The sequence below is a fragment of the Palaemon carinicauda genome, chromosome 34, assembly GCF_036898095.1.
Source record: "Palaemon carinicauda isolate YSFRI2023 chromosome 34, ASM3689809v2, whole genome shotgun sequence".
NCBI classification, from domain to species: Eukaryota; Metazoa; Arthropoda; class Malacostraca; order Decapoda; family Palaemonidae; genus Palaemon; species Palaemon carinicauda.
In genome coordinates this window covers 30,944,795-30,971,963 of record NC_090758.1, presented here as the reverse complement: position 1 = coordinate 30,971,963, position 27,169 = coordinate 30,944,795, and the positions used below count along the sequence as shown (strand labels likewise).

Genomic DNA, 27,169 nt, shown 5'->3' with positions numbered 1-27,169 from the left:
GGTCAGTCTATATTTAGTAATATCATTCATTCCCACAGTCATCAACAACAAATTTTGATAAAAATTTTATCTCACACTTCCTGTGTTATTTTAAGTACTTTTTGTACAACTATAATTCTTGCAGTCTCATTCTTTACAAATACTTATATACGGGGAAATTATTACCCTATTTATGTGGCATCTTTCTCTCACCCAAAAATACCTTACAAACCTTGGTCAGTCTATATATCAAAATATATAACATGTTGAGGCATCAAATTTCAACACTGGATTTATTTTTCTTTTTTCCTAATCTCCTTTATTTCCCCAGACACTCTTGGCTGTAGGTCCACCCTCATAAGTCCTTTGTTCAAAAAATGTCAAAACTACTCCCACAATGTCGTGGCATCAAATTTAAACAATGGTTTTTTCTTTTCTTTCTGTTTTTTTTTTTTATTTATTTTTTTTTTTTATCATTCTTATTTAATTCCACATACTCTCAGCCTTATGCTAACCCTTATGAGTGTTTTGTTCAAAATAATGGCAAAACTCCTGCCATCATCGACCATGAACTCGATGCTCATACCTTTTATCTGCGACACACTACTTTCCAAACCTTTCTCTCTTAAATTAGTTCTCTTAACAATACCTGTTTATCCTTTATGAAGTGACTATTCACCGTTTCTACTCTATTTTAATTAATTATCCTATTTTTTCTCTCTTGTATAATTTCTACTAGTTCATCCACTTATTTATCATTAAAACTGCTTTTAGGATGAACTATGTTTTTCCTTTCTTGAGGATTTTTCTGTCTTTATATATATATATATATATATATATATATATATATATATATATATATATATATATATATATATATATATATATATATATATATATATATATATATATAGACACACATTGAATAGAATTTAAAAAAATATTTCGCTTCAGTAAAAGCAAGGGCAAAAGTCAGTTCTTGAATGGCTTCACACAATTCTATACATTCTGTTGCCATAGGTAGAACTGATATAATATATATATATATATATATATATATATATATATATATATATATATATATATATATATATATATATATATATATATATATATATATATATATATATATATATATATATATATATATATATATATATATATATATATATATATATATATTATATATATATATATATATATATATATATGAAATCTTATATAGATGAACATAAAATCCAATTTACTTGTTAAAAATTTAGGTGAAAGGGGGAATAAAAGCTTTTCTAATTTATATTTTCTCTCTCCCTTCCTAAGAGAGAGAGAGAGAGAGAGAGAGAGAGAGAGAGAGAGAGAGAGAGAGAGAGAGAGAGAGAGAGAGAGAGAGAGAGGAAACTGAAAGATAAAGTAAGAGAGATATAAATTGGTGCTACTATAGTGTGAGGTCTACCGCCATATGTCGCCTACCCAGGTGGAGGGTGAGGTCTACCGCGTGACCAGCGTCCAAGAGCCCCACACCTAACCATGAACTGCCCAAATCCATCAAAAACGTGACCTGCCCATATATAAGGAAACAAATGGATCTCCTAAATCAGTTTTTCTCTCGGCCTAAAAGAGATATCAGCATTCTACAGTGAACCACCAGCAACAGGAGCACACACACACAGGCAATTGAGCGATCGTGGTTGGACGCTAAAATGATGATTCTGAAGAGATTAATGCGAGGTGTTGGTCGTCAGCTGTTCCAGTCTCATCTTGATAATTTTTGCTGGAAGGTGATGAAAAAAACTTCCAATGATCTATTTGTATCATTCTTTGAAGATGTACGAAGTGTGTATCGCTGGAGTAAATGTGTGGAAATATATGATAACCTGTTTGATGTTCGAAGAGTGTATCGATAGAATAAATGTATGGAAATATATGATAACATGTTTGATGTTCGAAGAGTGTATCGATAGAATAAATGCATGGAAATATGTGATAACATGTTTATTTTTACCTTTATTCCTTTTTTTAATGTAATTAGAAATCCAATTATCTATTGAAGTCATTTTTAAGATACGTGTAAATTAAGTGTGTATTGCTTAAACAAATGTATGAAATGTGTTTCATCTCTGAGGGATGAATAATTCAGCGGTAGACCTCATGCTATAGTACTAACGGGAGGTAGATCTCACGCTAAAGTGTGGTAGACCTCACGCTATAGTAGCACCAATAAATTTTCCCCTCCAGTTAACAACATCCATTTTTAGCCGGGACATTTCCTCTCTAGTATAAACACATCAGAGTTAAAAGGTTTTTTCATCGTTACAAATCTAAAAATTCATTTATATCCTTCGTTCCCTCGTCGTTCCTGTGACATTGCAGAGGTTGTAAAGAACTAGAGGATACAACGGCTCTCAGGGATATATTAAACCACAATTACATTTAAACGCCACTTCTCGAAAACTAGATTAGGGATACCTGGTACAACACGGTTTTGGGATCACCCAGCACGAAGTTACCAGAAACCGCCGGATAAATTAATTTCTGAAAGCATTCGTGGTCTGCTGGGAATAGATTCCTTACTTTTTTTTCAGATGTGGGGGACTTTGCTGGCGCTCTCTCTCTCTCTCTCTCTCTCTCTCTCTCTCTCTCTCTCTCTCTCTCTCTCTCTCTCTCTCTGTATACAATTTATGTATACACACACAAACACACACACACACACAGGCACACACACACACACACATATATATATATATATATATATATATATATATATATATATATATATATATATATATATATATATATATATATATATATATATATATATATATATATATATATATATATATATATATATATATATATAAATTGGCCAAATCCTTGACATGACTGAGGCATTTATCATGCAATTAACAACGGACTGGTCCTTTTTCTGTTACTATATATATATATATATATATATATATATATATATATATATATATATATATATATATATATATATATATATATATATATATATATATATATATATACATATATATATATATATATATATATATATATATATATATATATATATATATATATATATATATATATATATACAGTGATGCCTCAGGATACGAAAGTAATCCGTTCAGGATATGGTTTCCTATCCTGATTTTTTCGTATCTTGAGTCGCATTTTACATGTAAATAGCCTAATCCGTTCCAAGCCTTACGAGAAGAAACATTTTCTTCCATAAACACGCTAAACTGTAGTAATAAACATACAATGCAGCCATTTCTATCATTCAATAATTAGCCCAACCTTTAAAAACAGCCTAATCCATTCCAGAAACCACTGAGATTATTCAATAATGTAGTTATAGCCTAGTTACACCCCCCCCCAAAGCACTAAGAAAACGGTCTGTTCTCTTTACTACTGTATAAAAGTTACGGTACTGTATGTAAAGCATTTGGATCAGTGAAGGTGTATTGTTACCTGTACGTACACCTAAATTAAGAATTGATACTCTGAAAAAAAGGTTACAGTTAATTAGTGTAACAAAAAAGTTGAAACTTACCTTTTGATTGAGACGATGTCCGATAGCGAAGTCGCGGCAGAGGAGGATGGCATAAGGCAGAAAACTTAACAAGTGACAGACTACGTACAGTAATTTACACACTTAACACATTAACACTTAAACTTTACGAAATAAAAAAATGGCAGAAATAATTAACATTTAACATTACGTATGGAAAACTATAAAATAAAAGAAAAAATTACTTTAACACTTATCGGTAACATAAAACTTAAAATTTAATTTTTTTTTTTTGCTTTTTTATAACTTTACGTTTTTCATATTTTCTAAATCCCTTCTACTTCTTCATCACTTTCTTTTTTCTGTTTCTTTTCTTTACTTTCACCTTCTAATTCTTCACCCCTTCCTCTTTTCTGTTTCTTTTCTTCACTTTCACCTTCGTCTTGGCCTACTAACACCGCTGGCCTCTTTATTAAGAAACTATCCATTGAAGCTTGTTTCTGCCTACTTTTCAACACATTTTTAAAATGCGTTAGGCAAACGTCATTGCAGTGTTGAAGCGCACGGTTGGTGTAAACTTTTTCTGGATGTTCCTTTTCGAGGTAGTCTGCCATTTTATGGAAACATGCGAGAATTTCCTTGATGTCTGCCATTTTCAAAGGTGTAACATCCTCCTCATCACTGCTAGAGAACTGCTCTTGAACATCACTCACTTGCATCGTCTCCAACTCCTTCAGGTCGTCCGTCGTCAACTCCTCGTGGTGCTCCTCAATAAGTTCATCTATATCCTCCGCGCTAACTTCCAGCCCCATGGACGTACCAAGATGTACGATGTCAGCCACCTCAGACTGCTGAATTGGTTCAGGATCGTCAACAATCTCGGCTTCGCCTCCAGGCTTCCCGAACCCCTCGAAGTCTCGTGTAGAGACAGCATCAGGCCACAGCTTCCTCCAAGATGAGTTCAGGGTACGCCTCGAAACTTCCTGCCAAGCGAGATCGATGAGTTTGAGGCATATCACGATGTTAAAGTGATCTTTCCAAAATTCACGCAGAGTGAGGTTTGTACTCTCTGTGACTTGGAAACATCTCTGGAAGAATTGCTTCGTGTACAATTTTTTAAAATTTGAAATAACTTGCTGGTCCATGGGCTGGAGGAGAGGGGTGGTGTTAGGCGGTAGATATAGGACCTTTATGAAGGAATACTCGGCCAGAAGATATTCCTCGAGGCCAGGAGGGTGAGCTGGAGCATTGTCCAACACCAGCAGACATTTCAAAGGGAGGCAGTTTTCTTCCAAATATTTTCGGACAGTCGGACCGAAGCAGACATTCACCCAATCAATGAAAAGTTGCCTCGTTACCCAGGATTTAGCATTCGCCCTCCACATCACGGGAAGGTTCTCCTTGATGACTTTGTTGGCTTCGAAGGCTCGGGGATTTTCTGAATGGTACACCAGCAGGGGCTTTATCTTGCAGTCCCCACTGGCGTTTGCACAAAAAGCAAGGGTAAGCCTGTCCTTCATATGCTTATGTCCGGGTAGCCTCTTCTCCTCCGCCGTGATGAACGTCATACGAGGCATTTTCTTCCAAAAAAGTCTAGTTTCGTCGCAATTGAAAACTTGCTGCAAACTGTAGCCTTCCTGCAGAGTCAACTCGTCGAACGTTTAAACAAAGGCTTCGGTGGCCTTCGTGTCCATGCCGTACCACTGAATGAATGCCAGTCCTTTTCTTGAATTTTCTCGAACCACCCACGAGAAGCCTTGAACTCTGGGGGTTCCTGCTGGGATGTTCCTTCTCCTGCCCCTTCTTCGGCCTGAGAACGCACGAGATCACCGAAAATGGCGGAGGCCTTCTGGCAAATTGTAGTCTACGTGATGGTGTGTCCTGAGATATCTTTGTCCTTGATCCACACAAGAAGCAGCCTCTCCCTCTCGTCATGCACGTGGGTTCTCTTGTTGGAGAAAATAGTGACGCCCTTAGAAGGTGTCGCTGCTTTGATGGACGCCTTCTGCTTCAGGATGGTGCCTATAGTAGATGGATTCCGGTCATTCTCCTTAGCGATCGCACTTAAAAGCATGCCAGACTCGTACTTTTTTACAATTTCAAGTTTCGTCTCCATCGAGAGCATCGTCTTCTTCTTTTCTTTGGCAACATTCTTGGGACCCATGGCTACAGTAATACGTAATATAATACACTACGTACGTTATATACAGTTCTATGTATAGTAAACACTAATAGAGTACAGTGCACAGTAACGAATGTGTAATAACGATAACACGTGGCGTACGAATGTACTGAATATTAACACTACGTCAAACAAGCGAAAGCATTTAATGTCTGTTAACGATACCGCGGTCGGAACGAAAAGAGAGAGAGAGAGAGGAACGCCCGTGCGTAAGCAAGCTGGGATAGTTGCCGACCAATAGGAAAGCAGGATCTTATGGCGTCAGCTAGCGTCTGAGTAGGGAGATAACCAATGGGTGAGCGGGAGGCTGTAAGTGAGTCTACCCAAGTTCAAAGTCTGGCGGCGCGCGCTTTTTAAAATTACTCTCGGCGAAGAGTTGGGATTTCGTAAGGTTTTCGTATCCTGAAATTTTATTCTTATAATGGGGCATAAAAATCTTTGAATCACTTTTCGCATCCTGAATTTTTCGTAAGCAGAAACTTTCGTATCCAGAGGTATCACTGTATATATATATATATATATATATATATATATATATATATATATATATATATATATATATATATATATATATATATATATATATATATATATATATATATGTATATATATATATATATATATATATATATATATATATATATATATATATATATATATATATATATATATATATATATATATATATATATATATATATATATATATATATATATATATATATATATATATATATATATGTATACGTGTGAGTGTATGTCTGTTCTAAAAACGCAGTTTTATTAAGAAAACCTATATATTCTAACAAAAGAAATTAAAAGTAATTCCTTCAGATCCTCACTTAAGATATTACATTTCCCAGTTCGAAGATATTGACGATTTATCTCAACTCCCACGATTATTAACCAAACTGCGATTTTAGAACAGACACACACACACGTATATATATATATATATATATATATATATATATATATATATATATATATATATATATATATATATATATATATATATATATATATATATATATATATATATATATATATATATATACATATATATATATATATATATATATATATATATATATATATATATATATATATATATATATATATATATATATATATATATATATATATATACATATATATATATATATATATATATATATATATATATATATATATATATATATATATATATATATATATATATATATATATATATATATATATATATATATATATATATATATATATATATATTTATATAAGCACAAAAAAGTAAAAAAAAAAACACTAATATTTAGAAAAAAAATATATGTAGTTTTATCCTGGATATATAATAGTATCAGTAGCATGGGACATGTAAGGCAAACGGTAGACTTCACTATCTCAACATCAGAAAATCAGGAACTTAGGAGTAACTCCCTCCCTCTCTACCACTCATTCTCAACTTTCACTCTCAGCATAACAGTCGTAACACTCATATTACTACTTTAATCGTTACTATAACTGCCATTCTTCTAATATCCGACCCAAAATTACAGTCAGACTCTATTATTACTTCTTCAATCCTTACTACGCCTGCTATTCTTGTTGTATCCGACTTTAAATTACAGCAAGGCACTCTTATTACCTTTTTATTTCTTACTTACACCTGCCATTCTTCTTATATCTGACCTTGAATTAAAGCCAGACACTCTTATTACCTTTTTAATCCTTACAACGCCTGCCATTCTACTTATATCCGACCTTAAATTGCAATCAGACAATCTTATTACCATTTTAATCCTTACTACACATGCCATTATTCCAATATCCGACCTTAAATTAAAACCAAACACTCTTATTGCCTCTTCAATCCTTACTGCACCTGCAATTCTCCTCATATACCACCTTGAAGTACAACCACTCTTATTACATCTTTAATCCTTACTACGACTGCCATTATTCTTATATCCTACCTTAAATTACAAACAGAATTTATGATACTATCCTTTCATTCACTTCACAGGCCCCTCCAGAATACCTGCTGAATCTGCCGACCATCTCTTTCCCGGACAGCCTAGCGCAGACCAAACTCCAGCTGAGATTCCTGGTGGCCAGGTCACATTTCAAGCACGGTGAGATGACCCTCCGTTGCTCCGCCAGGATCTCGACATTGTAATACAAGACGCAGTAGCACAGCGTCGATGGCCAGTTCAACTATAACGTGCTGGTCATGGAATCCAGAGACATTTCAGCCCTTTCCAGTGACTAAGGTAAAACTAGAAGGGGTAAGTTCTGATACAGGAAAATCAAAAGGGGTATCCAGAATGATTGGGTGAATTCTAAGTGGGTATGTTTAAGATGTGAATTCAAAGTGGGTAGGTTTCAGATGTGATTTAAAAAATTGGTGGTTTTTAGCTATGAATTAAATAGTGATAGGTTTCAGAGGAAGGTAAATCGAAGAATATGGTGCTTCAGTTGAAGTTGAATTTATTGATGGTTGGTTTAAGATAAAGTGAACTCAAATAAAGAAACTTCAGGTGTAGTAAATCAATAAAGGAGATTTTATACAGGTATATATTGAAGTGGGAAGTTTAGATAATGGGAAATCCAAAAGGTGGGTTACAGATAAATGTACAATTACATGGGAAAGTTCAGTCAAAATTAGGTTACAGCTAAAAGGGGGCGGTAAAAAAAGGTACATACGGAAAGGAATACGTTTTGTAGTTGGTACATCTGGAAGTGAGATGTTCACATAAGGGTATATAAAAATAAAGGAAATTTAGCTAAAAGCTAAAACAGAATAGTGGAGTATGAACAATGCTAAATGCAGAAAAGGAAGGTTCTAACAAAGATAATAAAAATAAAGGTAAATACAGAAAAGGTAGGCGTAGACAAAGGTAAATATAGAGAAGAGGTAAATGTGGAATGAAAGTTCAGACAAAGGCAAAAACCGAAAGGTAATGTTTGGCCAAAGATAAATACAGAAATGGTAAGTTTAAACAAAGATTAATACCGAAAGGGGAGTTTTATCACAAGTAGATAAAAGGAAGGGGAATTCGGAAAATGATAATTACAGAAATGGTAAGTTAGGACAAGTGACAATACAGAAAAGGAGAGTTCAGACAAAGTTACAGATAAACATACACACAAACACGCTCATATATATATATATATATATATATATATATATATATATATATATATATATATATATATATATATATATATATATATATATATATATATATATATATATATATATATATATCAACACAACAGGTAGAAATTTATTTCTACTTGAACACGATGTTGTGTTGATATTTATCCATATTGACTCATTAGGGGTAATGTGAATGAATTACTACCAATTGTGTCACGTGGTGGGCCGGGGAAATCGGGTAAAACTCGCTGGTAAGAGACTGATGTCTCGCCAGGTAAATCCTCGGACAGCTAGGCAGCGTCAGGTTCCGATTTCCTTTATGGTCTCTCGTGGCATGGTTGGTTTCGTCCTGGCCTTTCATTAGAAGGGGCTAGCATTCGATCCCAAGTATGAGGTAGAAATTTATTTCTATTTGAACATGATGTTGTGTTGATATTTATCCATATTGACTCATTAGGGGTCATTTGAATGAATTACTAGCAATTGTGTCACATGGTGGGCCGGGGAAATCGGGTAAAACTCGCTGGTAAGAGACTGATGTCTCGCCAGGTAATTCTTCGGACAGCTAGGTAGCGTCAGGTTCCGATTTCCTTTATGATCTCTCGTGGCATGGTTGGTTTCGACCTGGCCTTTCATTAGAAGCGGCTAGCGTTCGATCCCAAGTATGAGGTAGAAATTTATTTCTATTTGAACACGATGTTGTGTTGATATTTATCCATATTGACTCATTAGGGGTAATTTGAATGAATTACTAGCAATTGTGTCACGTGGTGGGCCGGGGAAATCGGGTAAAACTCGCTGGTAAGAGACTGATGTCTCGCCAGGTAAATCCTCGGACAGCTAGGTAGCGTCAGGTTCCGATATCCTTTAAGGTCTCTCGTGGCATGGTTGGTTTCGACCTGGCCTTTCATTAGAAGGGGCTAGCGTTCGATCCCAAGTATGAGGTAGAAATTTATTTTTATTTGAACACGATGTTGTGTTGATATTTATCCATATTGACTCATTAGGGGTCATTTGAATGAATTACTACCAATTGTGTCACGTGGTGGGCCGGGGAAATCGGGTAAAACTCGCTGGTAAGAGACTGATGTCTCGCCAGTTAAATCCTCGGACAGCTAGGTAGTGTCAGGTTCCGATATCCTTTATGGTCTCTCGTGGCATGGTTGGTTTCGACCTGGCCTTTCATTAGAAGGGGCTAGCGTTCGATCCCAAGTATGAGGTAGAAATTTATTTCTATTTGAACACGATGTTGTGTTGATATTTATCCATATTGACTCATTAGGGGTAATTTGAATGAATTACTAGCAATTGTGTCATGTGGTGGGCCGGGGAAATCGGGTAAAACTCGCTGGTAAGAGACTGATGTCTCGCAAGGTAAATCCTCGGACAGCTAGGTAGCGTCAGGTTCCGATATCCTTTATGGTCTCTCGTGGCATGGTTGGTTTCGACCTGGCCTTTCATTAGAAGGGGCTAGCGTTCGATCCCAAGTATGAGGTAGAAATTTATTTCTATTTGAACATGATGTTGTGTTGATATTTATCCATATTGACTCATTAGGGGTAATTTGAATGAATTACTACCAATTGTGTCACGTGGTGGGCCGGGGAAATCGGGTAAAACTCGCTGGTAAGAGACTGATGTCTCGCCAGGTAAATCCTCGGACATCTGGGTAGCGTCAGGTTCAGATTTCCTTTATGGTCTCTCGTGGCATGGTTGGTTTCGACCTGGCCTTTCATTAGAAGGGGCTAGCGTTCGATCCCAAGTATGAGGTAGAAATTTATTTCTATTTGAACACGATGTTGTGTTGATATTTATCCATATTGACTCATAAGGGGTCATTTGAATGAATTACTACCAATTGTGTCACGTGGTGGGCCGGGGAAATCGGGTAAAACTCGCTGGTAAGAGACTGATGTCTCGCCAGGTAAATCCTTGGACAGCTAGGTAGCGTCAGGTTCCGATTTCCTTTATGATCTCTCGTGGCATGGTTGGTTTCGACCTGGCCTTTCATTAGAAGGGGCTAGCGTTCGATCCCAAGTATGAGGTAGAAATTTATTTCTATTTGAACACGATGTTGTGTTGATATTTATCCATATTGACTCATTAGGGGTAATTTGAATGAATTACTACCAATTGTGTCACGTGGTGGGCCGGGGAAATCGGGTAAAACTCGCTGGTAAGAGACTGATGTCTAGCCAGGTAAATCCTCGGACAGCTAGGTAGCGTCAGGTTACGATATCTTTCATGGTCTCTCGTGGCATGGTTGGTTTCGACCTGGCCTTTCATTAGAAGGGGCTAGCGTTCGATCCCAAGTATGAGGTAGAAATTTATTTCTATTTGAACACGATGTTGTGTTGATATTTATCCATATTGACTCATTAGGGGTCATTTGAATGAATTACTACCAATTGTGTCACGTGGTGGGCCGGGGAAATCGGGTAAAACTCGCTGGTAAGAGACTGATGTCTCGCCAGTTAAATCCTCGGACAGCTAGGTAGTGTCAGGTTCCGATATCCTTTATGGTCTCTCGTGGCGTGGTTGGTTTCGACCTGGCCTTTCATTAGAAGGGGCTAGCGTTCGATCCCAAGTATGAGGTAGAAATTTATTTCTATTTGAACACGATGTTATGTTGATATTTATCCATATTGACTCATTAGGGTAATTTGAATGAATTACTACCAATTGTGTCACGTGGTGGGCCGGGGAAATCGGGTAAAACTCGCTGGTAAGAGACTGATGTCTCGCCAGGTAAATCCTTGGACAGCTAGGTAGCGTCAGGTTCCGATATCCTTTATGGTCTCTCGTGGCATGGTTGGTTTCGACCTGGCCTTCCATTAGAAGGGGCTAGCGTTCGATCCCAAGTATGAGGTAGAAATTTATTTCTATTTGAACACGATGTTGTGTTGATATTTATCCATATTGACTCATTAGGGGTAATTTGAATGAATTACTAGCAATTTTGTCACGTGGTGGGCCGGGGAAATCGGGTAAAACTCACTGGTAAGAGACTGATGTCTCGCCAGGTAAATCCTTGGACAGCTAGGTAGCGTCAGGTTCCGATTTCCTTTATGGTCTCTCGTGGCATGGTTGGTTTCGACCTGGCCTTTCATTAGAAGGGGCTAGCGTTCGATCCCAAGTATGAGGTAATAATTTATTTCTATTTGAACACGATGTTGTGTTGATATTTATCCATATTGACTCATTAGGGGTAATTTGAATGAATTACTACCAATTGTGTCACATGGTGGGCCGGGGAAATCGGGTAAAACTCGCTGGTAAGAGACTGATGTCTCGCCAGGTAAATCCTCGGACAGCTAGGTAGCGTCAGGTTCCGATATCCTTTATGGTCTCTCGTGGCATGGTTGGTTTCGACCTGGCCTTTCATTAGAAGGGGCTAGCGTTCGATCCCAAGTATGAGGTAGAAATTTATTTCTATTTGAACACGATGTTGTGTTGATATTTATCCATATTGACTCATTAGGGGTCATTTGAATGAATTACTACCAATTGTGTCACGTGGTGGGCCGGGGAAATCGGGTAAAACTCGCTGGTAAGAGACTGATGTCTCGCCAGGTAAATCCTCGGACAGCTAGGTAGCGTCAGGTTCCGATATCCTTTATGGTCTCTCGTGGCATGGTTGGTTTCGACCTGGCCTTTCATTAGAAGGGGCTAGCGTTCGATCCCAAGTATGAGGTAGAAATTTATTTCTATTTGAACACGATGTTGTGTTGATATTTATCCATATTGACTCATAAGGGGTCATTTGAATGAATTACTACCAATTGTGTCACGTGGTGGGCCGGGGAAATCGGGTAAAACTCCCTGGTAAGAGACTGATGTCTCGCCAGGTAAATCCTTGGACAGCTAGGTAGCGTCAGGTTCCGATTTCCTTTATGATCTCTCGTGGCATGGTTGGTTTCGACCTGGCCTTTCATTAGAAGGGGCTAGCGTTCGATCCCAAGTATGAGGTAGAAATTTATTTCTATTTGAACACGATGTTGTGTTGATGTTTATCCATATTGACTCATTAGGGGTCATTTGAATGAATTACTAGCAATTGTGTCATGTGGTGGGCCGGGGAAATCGGGTAAAACTCGCTGGTAAGAGACTGATGTCTCGCCAGGTAAATCCTCGGACAGCTAGGTAGCGTCAGGTTCCGATATCCTTTATGGTCTCTCGTGGCATGGTTGGTTTCGACCTGGCCTTTCATTAGAAGGGGCTAGCGTTCGATCCCAAGTATGAGGTAGAAATTTATTTCTATTTGAACATGATGTTGTGTTGATATTTATCCATATTGACTCATTAGGGGTAATTTGAATGAATTACTACCAATTGTGTCACGTGGTGGGCCGGGGAAATCGGGTAAAACTCGCTGGTAAGAGACTGATGTCTCGCCAGGTAAATCCTCGGACATCTGGGTAGCGTCAGGTTCAGATTTCCTTTATGGTCTCTCGTGGCATGGTTGGTTTCGACCTGGCCTTTCATTAGAAGGGGCTAGCGTTCGATCCCAAGTATGAGGTAGAAATTTATTTCTATTTGAACACGATGTTGTGTTGATATTTATCCATATTGACTCATAAGGGGTCATTTGAATGAATTACTACCAATTGTGTCACGTGGTGGGCCGGGGAAATCGGGTAAAACTCCCTGGTAAGAGACTGATGTCTCGCCAGGTAAATCCTTGGACAGCTAGGTAGCGTCAGGTTCCGATTTCCTTTATGATCTCTCGTGGCATGGTTGGTTTCGACCTGGCCTTTCATTAGAAGGGGCTAGCGTTCGATCCCAAGTATGAGGTAGAAATTTATTTCTATTTGAACACGATGTTGTGTTGATATTTATCCATATTGACTCATTAGGGGTAATTTGAATGAATTACTACCAATTGTGTCACGTGGTGGGCCGGGGAAATCGGGTAAAACTCGCTGGTAAGAGACTGATGTCTCGCCAGGTAAATCCTCGGACAGCTAGGTAGCGTCAGGTTCCGATATCCTTCATGGTCTCTCGTGGCATGGTTGGTTTCGACCTGGCCTTTCATTAGAAGGGGCTAGCGTTCGATCCCAAGTATGAGGTAGAAATTTATTTCTATTTGAACACGATGTTGTGTTGATATTTATCCATATTGACTCATTAGGGGTCATTTGAATGAATTACTACCAATTGTGTCACGTGGTGGGCCGGGGAAATCGGGTAAAACTCGCTGGTAAGAGACTGATGTCTCGCCAGTTAAATCCTCGGACAGCTAGGTAGTGTCAGGTTCCGATATCCTTTATGGTCTCTCGTGGCATGGTTGGTTTCGACCTGGCCTTTCATTAGAAGGGGCTAGCGTTCGATCCCAAGTATGAGGTAGAAATTTATTTCTATTTGAACACGATGTTATGTTGATATTTATCCATATTGACTCATTAGGGTAATTTGAATGAATTACTACCAATTGTGTCACGTGGTGGGCCGGGGAAATCGGGTAAAACTCGCTGGTAAGAGACTGATGTCTCGCCAGGTAAATCCTTGGACAGCTAGGTAGCGTCAGGTTCCGATATCCTTTATGGTCTCTCGTGGCATGGTTGGTTTCGACCTGGCCTTTCATTAGAAGGGGCTAGCGTTCGATCCCAAGTATGAGGTAGAAATTTATTTCTATTTGAACACGATGTTGTGTTGATATTTATCCATATTGACTCATTAGGGGTAATTTGAATGAATTACTAGCAATTGTGTCACGTGGTGGGCCGGGGAAATCGGGTAAAACTCACTGGTAAGAGACTGATGTCTCGCCAGGTAAATCCTTGGACAGCTAGGTAGCGTCAGGTTCCGATTTCCTTTATGGTCTCTCGTGGCATGGTTGGTTTCGACCTGGCCTTTCATTAGAAGGGGCTAGCGTTCGATCCCAAGTATGAGGTAGAAATTTATTTCTATTTGAACACGATGTTGTGTTGATATTTATCCATATTGACTCATTAGGGGTAATTTGAATGAATTACTACCAATTGTGTCACATGGTGGGCCGGGGAAATCGGGTAAAACTCGCTGGTAAGAGACTGATGTCTCGCCAGGTAATCCTCGGACAGCTAGGTAGCGTCAGGTTCCGATATCCTTTATGGTCTCTCGTGGTATGGTTGGTTTCGACCTGGCCTTTCATTAGAAGGGGCTAGCGTTCGATCCCAAGTATGAGGTAGAAATTTATTTCTATTTGAACACGATGTTGTGTTGATATTTATCCATATTGACTCATTAGGGGTCATTTGAATGAATTACTACCAATTGTGTCACGTGGTGGGCTGGGGAAATCGGGTAAAACTCGCTGGTAAGAGACTGATGTCTCGCCAGGTAAATCCTCGGACAGCTAGGTAGTGTCAGGTTCCGATATCTTTTATGGTCTCTCGTGGCATGGTTGGTTTCGACCTGGCCTTTCATTAGAAGGGGCTAGCGTTCGATCCCAAGTATGAGGTAGAAATTTATTTCTATTTAAAAATGATGTTGTGTTGATATTTATCCATATTGACTCATTAGGGTAATTTGAATGAATTACTACCAATTGTGTCACGTGGTGGGCAGGGGAAATCGGGTAAAACTCGCTGGTAAGAGACTGATGTCTCGCCAGGTAAATCCTCGGACAGCTAGGTAGCGTCAGGTTCCGATATCCTTTATGGTGTCTCGTGGCATGGTTGGTTTCGACCTGGCCTTTCATTAGAAGGGGCTAGCGTTCGATCCCAAGTATGAGGTAGAAATTTATTTCTATTTGAACACGATGTTGTGTTGATATTTATCCATATTGACTCATTAGGGGTAATTTGAATGAATTACAAGCAATTGTGTCACGTGGTGGGCCGGGGAAATCGGGTAAATCTCGCTGGTAAGAGACTGATGTCTCGCCAGGTAAATCCTCGGACAGCTAGGTAGCGTCAGGTTCCGATATCCTTTATGGTCTCTCGTGGCATGGTTGGATTCGACCTGGCCTTTCATTAGAAGGGGCTAGCGTTCGATCCCAAGTATGAGGTAGAAATTTATTTCTATTTGAACACGATGTTGTGTTGATATTTATCCATATTGACTCATTAGGGGTAATTTGAATGAATTACTACCAATTGTGTCACGTGGTGGGCGTGAGAAATCGGGTAAAACTCGCTGGTAAGAGACTGATGTCTCGCCAGATAAATCCTCGGACAGCTAGGTAGCGTCAGGTTCCGATAACCTTTATGGTCTCTCGTGGCATGGTTGGTTTCGACCTGGCCTTTCATTAGAAGGGGCTAGCGTTCGATCCCAAGTATGAGGTAGAAATTTATTTCTATTTGAACACGATGTTGTGTTGATATTTATCCATATTGACTCATTAGGGTAATTTGAATGAATTACTACCAATTGTGTCACGTGGTGGGCAGGGGAAATCGGGTAAAACTCGCTGGTAAGAGACTGATGTCTCGCCAGGTAAATCCTCGGACAGCTAGGTAGCGTCAGGTTCCGATATCCTTTATGGTCTCTCGTGGCATGGTTGGTTTCGACCTGGCCTTTCATTAGAAGGGGCTAGCGTTCGATCCCAAGTATGAGGTAGAAATTTATTTCTATTTGAACACGATGTTGTGTTGATATTTATCCATATTGACTCATTAGGGGTAATTTGAATGAATTACAAGCAATTGTGTCACGTGGTGGGCCGGGGAAATCGGGTAAAACTCGCTGGTAAGAGACTGATGTCTCGCCAGATAAATCCTCGGACAGCTAGGTAGCGTCAGGTTCCGATATCCTTTATGGTCTCTCGTGGCATGGTTGGATTCGACCTGGCCTTTCATTAGAAGGGGCTAGCGTTCGATCCCAAGTATGAGGTAGAAATTTATTTCTATTTGAACACGATGTTGTGTTGATATTTATCCATATTGACTCATTAGGGGTAATTTGAATGAATTACTACCAATTGTGTCACGTGGTGGGCCGGAGAAATCGGGTAAAACTCGCTGGTAAGAGACTGATGTCTCGCCAGATAAATCCTCGGACAGCTAGGTAGCGTCAGGTTCCGATAACCTTTATGGTCTCTCGTGGCATGGTTGGTTTCGACCTGGCCTTTCATTAGAAGGGGCTAGCGTTCGATCCCAAGTATGAGGTAGAAATTTATTTCTATTTGAACACGATGTTGTGTTGATATTTATCCATATTGACTCATTAGGGGTAATTTGAATGAATTACTACCAATTGTGTCACGTGGTGGGCCGGGGAAATCGGGTAAAACTCACTGGTAAGAGACTGATGTCTCGCCAGGTAAATCCTTGGACAGCTAGGTAGCGTCAGATTCCGATTTCCTTTATGGTCTCTCGTGGCATGGTTGGTTTCGACCTGGCCTTTCATTAGAAGGGGCTAGCGTTCGATCCCAAGTATGAGGTAGAAATTTATTTCTATTTGAACACGATGTTGTGTTGATATTTATCCATATTGACTCATTAGGGGTAATTTGAATGAATTACCACCAATTGTGTCACATGGTGGGCCGGGGAAATCGGGTAAAACTCGCTGGTAAGAGACTGATGTCTCGCCAGGTAAATCCTCGGACAGCTAGGTAGCGTCAGGTTCCGATATCCTTTATGGTCTCTCGTGGCATGGTTGGTTTCGACCTGGCCTTTCATTAGAAGGGGCTAGCGTTCGATCCCAAGTATGAGGTAGAAATTTATTTTTATTTGAACACGATGTTGTGTTGATATTTATCCATATTGACTCATTAGGGGTCATTTGAATGAATTACTACCAATTGTGTCACGTGGTGGGCCGGGGAAATCGGGTAAAACTCGCTGGTAAGAGACTGATTTCTCGCCAGGTAAATCCTCGGACAGCTAGGTAGTGTCAGGTTCCGATATCCTTTATGGTCTCTCGTGGCATGGTTGGTTTCGACCTGGCCTTTCATTAGAAGGGGCTAGCGTTCGATCCCAAGTATGAGGTAGAAATTTATTTCTATTTAAAAATGATGTTGTGTTGATATTTATCCATATTGACTCATTAGGGTAATTTGAATGAATTACTACCAATTGTGTCACGTGGTGGGCAGGGGAAATCGGGTAAAACTCGCTGGTAAGAGACTGATGTCTCGCCAGGTAAATCCTCGGACAGCTAGGTAGCGTCAGGTTCCGATATCCTTTATGGTCTCTCGTGGCATGGTTGGTTTCGACCTGGCCTTTCATTAGAAGGGGCTAGCGTTCGATCCCAAGTATGAGGTAGAAATTTATTTCTATTTGAACACGATGTTGTGTTGATATTTATCCATATTGACTCATTAGGGGTAATTTGAATGAATTACTAGCAATTGTGTCACGTTGTGGGCCGGGGAAATCGGGTAAAACTCGCTGGTAAGAGACTGATGTCTCGCCAGGTAAATCCTCGGACAGCTAGGTAGCGTCAGGTTCCGATATCCTTTATGGTCTCTCGTGGCATGGTTGGATTCGACCTGGCCTTTCATTAGAAGGGGCTAGCGTTCGATCCCAAGTATGAGGTAGAAATTTATTTCTATTTGAACACTATGTTGTGTTGATATTTATCCATATTGACTCATTAGGGGTAATTTGAATGAATTACTACCAATTGTGTCACGTGGTGGGCCGGGGAAATCGGGTAAAACTCGCTGGTAAGAGACTGATGTCTCGCCAGATAAATCCTCGGACAGCTAGGTAGCGTCAGGTTCCGATATCCTTTATGGTCTCTCGTGGCATGGTTGGTTTCGACCTGGCCTTTCATTAGAAGGGGCTAGCGTTCGATCCCAAGTATGAGGTAGAAATTTATTTCTATTTGAACACGATGTTGTGTTGATATTTATCCATATTGACTCATTAGGGGTCATTTGAATGAATTACTACCAATTGTGTCACGTGGTGGGCCGGGGAAATCGGGTAAAACTCGATGGTAAGAGACTGATGAGGTAGAAATTTATTTCTATTTGAACACGATGTTGTGTTGATATTCATCCATATTGACTCATTAGGGGTAATTTGAATGAATTACTACCAACTCTGTCACGTGGTAGGCCGGGGAAATCGGGTAAAACTCGCTGGTAAGAGACTGATGACTCGCCAGGTAAATCCTCGGACAGCTAGGTAGCGTCAGGTTCCGATATCCTTTATGGTCTCTCTTGGCATGGTTGGTTTCGACCTAGCCTTTCATTAGAAGGGGCTAGCGTTCGAGGTAGAAATTTATTTCTATTTGAACACGATGTGTCAGCATTGAAACACAATATGTAAACTTTACATTTTTATTTGAACACGATGTGTCAGCATTGAAACACAATATGTAAACTTTACATTCGTCTAGGAAGATACCTGCATCCGGTGACGACACACTCTTTCACACGGTATGCATTTGTGTTGATGCTCCAGAAAAATGTTACATTTCTGAGGGATGCAAAATACATCCTGTTATGATTTTATCTGACTACAGCAAATCTCCCCGCTAGCATCTTCATCCACAATGACATATTATGTCATGTATTTTAAACATGTAATAACTAACTATTACACTAGCTCGGCCAGCTATCTCAATTTTTTTTTTTTTAAATTTAACAACACGCCAAAATATGTTTGCTAGGTGTGACTGGATATATGTATTATTCTTTGTTTAACTTTAGCCATAAGCAAATGAGGACGAATGTACAAATAGGCACATCAAAAAAAAAAAATAATAACAATAATGCATATGAAAAAATATTACCAAAGCAAATAAAAAAAATGCATGATAAATACAGATCACATATATGGTACAATACTAGCAAATGATTATAAGGTACCAAAAAAAATACTGATATTTATATGATTCGGTAACTTGTTAAAGAATAATTGTTACCTTTGTCAGAAACATAGATTAACACAATACGGTAACTAATAAAAATATTTGTTACCTTAGTAAAGATTCAATTTTAGTGCACAAACATGAATTCCTGGTACGTACTCGTACCACGGTTTCGTACATATATATGTATATATATATATATATATATATATATATATATATATATATATATATATATATATATATATATATATATATATATATATATATATATATATATATATATATATATATATATATATATATATATATATATATATATATATATATATATATATATATATATATATATATATATATATATATATATATATATATATATATATATATATATATATATATATATATATATATATATATAGGGCTGATATATTTTATCAGATGCCCATAGATTCTGTTATTTTTTTTTCTCTTCTCTTTTAACATTCCGGCTTATATATTTTATTATATGCCGAGAGGAAAAAATGATTTATTTTTTTAAATGTTTTTTAAATGTATTTTTAACAATGCAAATGTTCAATAATTTCTTCAATTACATATTACTAGCGTACTAACTGCTTTTCGTACACACTATTTCCAGAGCATTTTACTCCTTTAGCGAATGAGGGGGCCACTTCAAATGGCTTTAAACTGAATTAAATAAGGAGTTTTGTCTGGACATGGCGAAACGTTCTGTTTTAGCTGCCAACTGTTCCGTAACCTACGCCAAACAAGGATGTTCACGGCGGTAAATATCATCACCATCACACCTAATCCTGCTAGTAGTATGGGGAGAAGAAATTCCTTATAAGTCGGTGACAGGTGGTCCATCTCAGTCAATTTCATCAACCGCTTGGCTACCTGTTTGATGTATGGGAGAGGTAGTGCTGGCATTGTAGATGTCCATGTGAAGTTCGCGATGTAGGCTCGTTCTCTGATGATAGTCCTTACCCCGGTCACCATGGAATTAGGGGAAGTCCCGATAAAACCATCTGCTGTAACAAAGATGTTTGCAAAGGACGTGGATCCGTCCGGGTATGATACATTGAAGCCGTCCTTGTCGTATCGTATCCACAAGCCATTGTTCAGTCTGCAATTGAACTCATTATTGTCAAAAGGATAAAGCTTATCAAGACAATTTTCACTTGTATGGGAGAGAGCACCTTCTAGCACTATACCTAACTCGCATGAATCCATTAAGTTTTTATGGAATTCAAATGAGTCAGCTGTACATATTTTCCTATCCATTGCATCTAAACAGTGAGTTAATTGATTTAAGTCTTTAATGACCGTATATGTTTGCTTACCGGGGAAATCAATACATGTCCTGTCAAACTGGATATTACTGGATTTGAGTGATTCGTCATGAAAGTCGGAAATGGTGATATCCTGTAAGATTGCCAGGCATCGGAAGAATCAAAGGGAATTGTAATCCTAATCTTGTTATTTTCAACGCTTACTGTAATTAGGCTGTAATAAAATCCTAACCTACGTTCGCCTAACAAAGGAACATAGCCTAGTTTATCCCTTCCGTTCTCCAGAACTAACTTTAAGTAATTTATAGGCAACAAATGGGGCGACAGTATGCCTTTAGTTGCTAACGTGATAGCTTCTACATAATCTTTGGATTTCTCAATGAAATGTGCAATTCTGTTATGTATGTGATCTATCTTTGAATCATAATACGTTAACATTACCAACAAATCCTGTACTTCCATAATCTGACTGATATTACTGGAATGTTCATTTACTAAATCCATAATTTGATTGATTGAAGCTAACTGATTCCTTAGTTCTGACATAATCAATTCATCTTCATGAGTCAAGAACTCAATTTTCTTATTTTGATTACTAATCTTAAGACGATTGGAAATTCCTAAACCTAAACTTGCAATAGACCCAAAGATGTTTAATGCAGCAAAAATAAACGGATTTCGTCTTTCTTTATGTTCGTGTCCTACAGTCCACATCAAAAGGTCACGAGCCAAAGATTCTGTCTCGTAAGTCTTATTTTGCAAGTCATCAGATAGCATCTCTGCAACTTTTAGTGTCTATCCAAGTGAACTCTCTGTAGTCAAATGAAAATGTCTTCTATGCAACTCATATAATGAGACAGAAAACCTTGAAATGGCGGTTTTTAAGCTAGTGACATCATTCTCTGGAAGAAAAATTGCTTGCATATTCACTTCTACAACTACTTTGCTCGATGTAATAAAAACGTCTTCTTGTCTTTCAACTATAGTGCCATATTTAAAATCTATACTTTTAGTTTTAGAGCTCATCCCACACAAGAAAAATGTCTGAGCGAACAATATCACTCCCAACAACAAAAAATTCATCTTGGAAACCTGTAATGAGAAAAATATATGTAAATACTCCTGTATTAAGAAGAAAACTTTTAATCACATAAATAAAAAATTTTCCCTTACTTCTTTCCCTCTCTTTTTTTTTTTTTTTTTTAATTTCTTATGTGAGCCAATGGTACTATTCTCTCATCCGTGGGTTGGGATACCTTTTGAACTCTAAACCTATTGGCCGTTAATGTTTCCAAAATGTTAAATGGGCCTTCAAACTTAGGTGTTAGTTTATAATTGAGTCCTTTACTCACATTTATCTTTATATATACATAATCACCCACGGTATATGTTTTAGTTGGCTTCACTATTTTATCAAGATTCCTTTTCATCATGATTTGTGATTCTTCTAAATTCTTTCGAAGGATATCATATCGACTTTTGCTTGTATTTATACATTCTTTTAAAGGATTTGATAGATTAGTTGTAGGCGTTAATACATGGAAAGGCGTTCTAACTGGGGTACCATACAATGCTTCATGCGGTGACATTTTAATTGATATATGATATGAATGATTCAGAGTATTCAGTGCCGCAGGTATTGCGATATCCCAGTTGGGGTCCGAGCCCCCTAGTGTTACTCTTAATATATTTAAAATCTTCCTATATGCTTTTTCCACTAGCCCATTCGACTCTGGGTGATATATCATGGTATTTATTTTCTTTATGCTAAGGAATTCACAAAATGAGGTAAGAAAGTGATTATTAAATTCACCACCCAAGTCTGAGATTATCATGTGTGGAATTCTATGTTTACAAATGTAACACTCATAAAACTTCCTAGCCCTTTCAATTGCAGTTTTAGTTTTAAGCGCTATTAGTTCTGTATATCGAGTTAAAGCCTCTATAATTACTAAGAGGTGCTTATTTCCTCTGTCTAACTCGTAAAATCCTGTTAACAAATCTAAATGTATTCTTTCAAAGGGTTGATTGGGCACAGGATAAGCCCGTAGGCTGACAGGTGTTTTCGTATGCCCTTTGATTTCCTGACATTAGCTATGTGTCTTTTTATATCTGTAAGCATCGTATGCCAATAAAACAATGATTTGGCTTTCTGTGACATTAATGAGAACTCCGGGTGTCCATGTAATGGACTTGCATGCAACCAATTCAGGACAGTGGAAATAAGTGAGATTGGTACTACTACCTGGTCGTTAGTTACATGTGGTGTATTGCGGGTTTTCCTTGTCACAGTCCTACAAAGAATATTATCTTTGATTATATAATTCTGCTGCTTATACTTTATATATCCTTTTTCCTTATGATTGCCTTTCAAAGCATTTATAATTGTTTCTATTTTCTGATCTTTTCTTTGCTCAGTCTGTAATAATTCAGCGCTCCAGACTAAATCTTCTTGTTCAGATATCGTTTTAACAATAGGCATGGATGTTGATATATCTATTAATTCAGCTAAAGGCTCCGTACAAGATGACACGGGGTTGCGTGATAATGCATCCGCAATGATATTTGCTTTCCCAGGTAAATACCCGATTCTTGCGCCAAAATCTTGAATGATCAAATGCCACCGAGTTCGTTTAGGGCTGTGGTTGAAGCCTTTAAAGAACTCGGTTAGTGGTTTATGGTCAGTAAGAACCTTAACGGGATAACCGTAAATTATGAACTTAAATGCACTAGTGAATTAACAATAGCTAGCCCTTTCTTGTCTATTACTGCATACTTACTTTCGGAAGTTCTCAGTTTTCGAGAATAAAAAGCTATCGGGAAAAATTGTTTATCATATTGCTGAAGCAATACCCCTCCTACTCCTAAGTCTGAGGCGTCTGTTGCAATGAAGAATTCCTTACCGAAGTCAGGAAATTTTAAGATAGGAGAACTACACAGTTCATCTTTCAAGGTATTAAACGCCTGTTGATAATGCTCAGACCATATGAAATCTACGCCCTTCTTCGTAAGATCAGTTAAAGGAGCGGCTATTATTGAATAGTTGCATATAAAACGCCTGTAATATCCACTACAACCCAGAAATTGCTGTATTCCCTTGACATTAGTAGGTATGGGGAAATTACGTATAGCCGACACCTTATCATGGACTACTTTAAGACCTTGGCTTGACACCATGAAACCCAAATATATTAATTCTGTTTTGAAAAACTCACACTTACTAATCTTTACCCTTAAGTTATGTTGTCTTAATCTCTGTAGTACTAGTTCTAACTTACGTAGACGTTCTTCTAAGGTGTTGGAAAAGATTACAAGATCATCCATATAGGCATGCAATATATCCCCTAACAAGTCTCCAAACACTATGTTAATCATTCTTGTAAATGTTATAGGAGCACAACGTAAACCAAAAGGCATCCGTAAAAATTCATAATGTCCCCTGGCTGTGCTGAAGGCTGTGTATGGGATACTATATTCTTCTAATGATATCTGGTGAAAGCCTTTAGGTAAGTCCAAACTAGTAAAAAAAAATTTTCTGATCTAACAAAGACAAAATATCGTCAGTACATGGCACTGGGTATCGATCAGGGATCGTCTCCTCGTTTAGACGACGGAAGTCGACGCAGATACGCCATGTTTGATCTTTTTTCGGTACAACTATTAATGGAAAATTATAAGGGCTGTTTGGTTTCCTAATGACTCCTTCTTCTAGCATTTTACCTACTTCATCATTTATTTCATTCTGGAATTTCATAGGGAGTCTGTACGAGGGTACATAGATAATTTTCTGCTTGTCCTTTAACCTTATTTGATGCTCGATCACATCTGTTTTTCCTAAGGATTCATCCTTAGTGGAAAAAACATCATGATATTTAGTTAAAAGTCCAAAAATTTTCTGCTGAATTTCTTCGTCTTGAATGTCTTTATTGATTTTATTTTCAATAGATTGCAAAAGGGATTCATCCGCAACTGATTGAGAGTGATTGATTTCAGCAACGGTAAGAATACGATGTTTATAAACTTCTACATCCAAGATATGTTGATTTTTGTGAATTACTAAAGTATTATTTAAATGATTACAGACTTCGATATGACATTGTTGATGTGAGCCTACTGTATAAATAGCTTGTGTGACAGACAATCCGTTAGTTTTCAAAGTGTCGGAAAGGATTAATATTTCAGATCCCGGTAATGTTTTCTTTATTTGCACTATTAAATTCGAAGGTACGTTTGGCTCGATAGATTGCGTGCAAGATGATATTACGGGTGAACGAGAATTCTGCTGGGTCGCGTATATCATTTCTTTATTAGTGAGACAAGTTATTGGTTCTTCAACGTACGTTACGATTACATTTGTTGTCTCCTTTTTATCCAAAACTGATTTTAAGGTATTAGAAGACTTATAGAATTTCCCTTTGATATACACGCCGTGCTTGGCAGGGGCTAAGATAATTTTTTGATTTCCCATAGATGGGTATCCTCTAATTACAGCTGGATACATATCAATGTTTTGTACAACAACAAATGTATCGGCAAACGTGCGTTTACCGACTTTGAATTGAACATGAGTTATGCCTATGACATTTAATTCATTATTTCCTATACCCAAGAGTCTAACTGTATAAATAGCTTGTGTGACAGACAATCCGTTAGTTTTCAAAGTGTCAGAAAGGATTAATATTTCAGATCCCGGTATGTTTTCTTTATTTGCACTATTAAATTCGAAGGTACGTTTGGCTCGATAGATTGCGTGCAAGATGATATTACGGGTGAACGAGAATTCTGCTGGGTCGCGTATATCATTTCTTCATTAGTGAGACAAGTTATTGGTTCTTCAACGTACGTTACGGTTACATTTGTTGTCTCATTTTTATCCAAAACTGATTTTAAGGTATTAGAAGACTTATAGAATTTCCCTTTGATATACACGCCGTGCTTGGCAGGGGCTAAGATAATTTTTTGATTTCCCATAGATGGGTATCCTCTAATTACAGCTGGATACATATCAATGTTTTGTACAACAACAAATGTATCGGCAAACGTGCGTTTACCGACTTTGAATTGAACATGAGTTATGCCTATGACATTTAATTCATTATTTCCTATACCCGAGAGTCTAACTCCTGATTTTTCTATCGGAAAGTTCGAAAACAACAAATGATGTGTCCTCAAATCCATTATATTAAGTGGACTACCAGAGTCAAAAAATAATGTAAAGGATTTATGTTCTAAATTTACGGCATATAAGGTTGGTCGTAACTCATTTTGGCTTATTATTGTATGAATTCATTGCAAATCTACGGGAGCATGCACTGTTTTACTTAATTCGGCCGTGTGTTTCATAGGAAAATCTATTGCCTCACAATGATCTGATAAAGCATTAAATTGATTATTCAATGCTATTGATGTTGACATGAATGACCTTGACCCAACATCACTCTCTTCCCCACTGGAGTTAATTATGTGGTATTTGCTTTGCTCTGCACATTCTGAAAATTAGTCTGACCTTGCGAGGTCTGGTTTGACGACCCAGGCTCAGCGATATTCAAAGAAGTGTTTGTTTGTTTCGGACTCTGAACTACATTGACATTTGGTTGTTTCTTCTTATTGTTAAAATGAGGATTTTTCTTTTTATTTCCATATGGAACTGACTGTGGAATTGACTGTGTATTTCTGGGATTCTGTTGTGTCTTACGCGAGTAACATTGACTGTATGAATGAGTCGAACTATTATGTATCGAACAGAATTTCGTTCTGCAGTCCGCGATTAAGTGACCTTGACGTTTGCAATTATAACACGTCATTCCCGCTACTTGACTATTATTAACTACATTCACTGTTTGTGGCTTTGTTTCATTCTTTGCAAAAATTTGAGTTAACACGGGATCGAGATCTGGACACTTAGCCATGTGTTTTTTTATCTGTTTATATACATCCAATTCTGTACTTGCAGGCGTTAACTTTTTATCAAAACACCGCACTAAAGCTTCAGGCAACATAAGTGTCATGCAAGTTAAATACATTAATCGTAAAAATCTTTCACGGATATGTTATCTCTAGTAACCCAAGTGGAATTACCTAAAATATCTTGATATTCATTAAGCCTATCAGCCATGAGAGCTGCTCTCTCAATAACATTAAGCCGATTCATAGTAGCTTGATTAAGTGTATTTCTTAACGTTAATACTACATCCAAGGCTTCTTCACCCCCATAGACCGTACGTAACCTAACTTTGAAATCATACTAGGTAACTTCTTCTTGAAATGAAACACCTCTTAAATACGCACTCG

At 37.6% G+C, this 27,169-nt stretch overlaps 1 pseudogene; it reads left to right on the top strand.

Moving 5' to 3' along the window:
* Positions 1-27,169, top strand: part of LOC137626793 (uncharacterized) — a 195,015-nt pseudogene that overhangs the window by 165,801 nt on the left and 2,045 nt on the right.